We start from the raw sequence: 1,864 nt of genomic DNA, 5'->3' as shown, positions 1-1,864 counted from the left end.
TGAGAATCAATAGAAACCGGGACTAATCGTCCATTCACTTTCAATCTCCTTTTACTCTAATAGGTCCTATCTCCAATGGAGCATGCCGTTTGGAAGGTTCGGGCGGCGCCAAAAGTGAAGTTCTTGTGGTTGGCAATTCAAGATCACATTTGGACGGCCGATAGACTCGTCAAAAAAGGGTGGACAAATTGACATTTGCCTGCTTTGCAAAAGGATAGAAGAATCCGGTAATCACATATTCTTCCAATGTCGGTACACGATTTGGAAGTTGGTTATTGACAACCTCCAACTGATGAGCATGGACACATCTTTGTGGCACCTTGAGCACAATATGGGCCAATCATTTTAGGGCCATGGCTTCTTTCACCATGCTTGTGCCTTGGTCGATTTGGAACGAGAGAAACACTCAGGTCTTCTAGCACAAGAGTACCCCCTCCCCCGATCTTGCTTAACATGGTCATCAACGAAATGAAGTTTTGGGTCACAACAGGTGCCGAGAAATTAGGGTCATGTTGTTGGGAGAATAATCTCATTGTATGTATTTCCTAACTCAATCTATATTCTCTCTTAATTAATATATGGGGCAAATCTTTTGCCTCGGTTTCAAAAAAATTTAATGATGCGAACAAAATTGATGCTAAAGCCTTGCTGCAGCAAGATCGCTTCAAGATAATGCCACTCTACACGATTGTATCTAGCTTACTGCACATGAATAATCCTTCCCTTTCTTCCATCTTCTCATAGAGTGAGCACTTTCAATGCAACAAGAACATCTACACGACTGGTCTTTGGTAAAAAGAAAACCCACTGGATAGTTGCAGGTATCATGCTCCCGTAGCTTTGTACAAAAGAAGTGTAAGCAAAATACCTACCTTGCCAGACAACCACCACTGTCTATAGATTGTACAGTAACACGCGACACACTTCTAGAAGACAGATTGGGCAATACATAACTCTGAATAGGCGTGTATAGCAGTGACTAAAAGGATGTACATTTCACTGACAAAAATCACAACTGAGTTAGGTGACCAAACTGCATCGCATGATCAAAAGAAAACAAGCTTCCACACACCATCAACAACCTGAAAAGGGCACGGAAGAAAAGTGTCAAGACAAGGCCCAACACCAATCAAAATAACGTGCACCAGAGTAGAACTATGGTGATCATAGAATAAAACAATAAGAAGTCACAATTGAAGTTTTGTTCTAAATTATATCCCCATCATCAATTTTCACTTCATACTTTCTGACAGTTCACGAAATCAAACACTGCAGTAGCACTTCTCATTACAGACTTTACAAAAGAAGTGTGCGGAAATGAAGCTGGTCTCTGTTCCTCATATTGGGCCCCTTATAAGAAGAAAAGAGATTGAAAATTATAATGAAGAACGAAACGCTGACCATTATAATGCATTTCTTATCTGCAGTGTTCATTTATGTTCCTTCAGAATAGTTAAACATCCGAAAAATGAAAACCAATCCTACTTAGACTTAGACAGGCGGTGGCTACTTAACAGTACAGTTTTTCATCCGTTTACATTACCAGATAACACAATCACATAGGAAATGGAAGACCCTCGGTATGATTCAGTGAGTATTCATACTTACACGCTGAAAGTTGCAAGGACACATACGATGATTTACCCCATCTGCCACTGTACAATCAAAAGCTCAGAAGGTAAGTATCCAACAGAGAAATGAATCTCACAAGGTTAAACTTTAGGCTTAACGTAAACACGTAGTCACTACTCAAGTAGGATAAAATACCTTCAGAACCGGCTCTCCTTGGTTTGATGATGTCTTGGCCTCCTTCATAGCTTTAATATGTGCTCGTGCTGCTCGTCCAGCAGCTGACTTTTCATAT

At 40.5% G+C, this 1,864-nt stretch overlaps 1 long non-coding RNA gene across 1 annotated transcript; it reads right to left on the bottom strand.

The window, feature by feature from the left end:
* Positions 1–703: 703 nt before the first annotated feature.
* LOC125532400 lies at positions 704–1,864 on the bottom strand. The gene is made up of 3 exons (XR_007294075.1): positions 1,768–1,864; positions 1,609–1,655; positions 704–1,082 (listed from the first exon to the last, which is right to left on the bottom strand). It is a non-coding gene; the product is annotated as an uncharacterized LOC125532400 (long non-coding RNA).

This window comes from Triticum urartu, unplaced genomic scaffold (assembly GCF_003073215.2).
Source record: "Triticum urartu cultivar G1812 unplaced genomic scaffold, Tu2.1 TuUngrouped_contig_9813, whole genome shotgun sequence".
Classification (NCBI taxonomy): Eukaryota; Viridiplantae; Streptophyta; class Magnoliopsida; order Poales; family Poaceae; genus Triticum; species Triticum urartu.
This window is presented reverse-complemented; position numbering and strand designations above follow the sequence as displayed.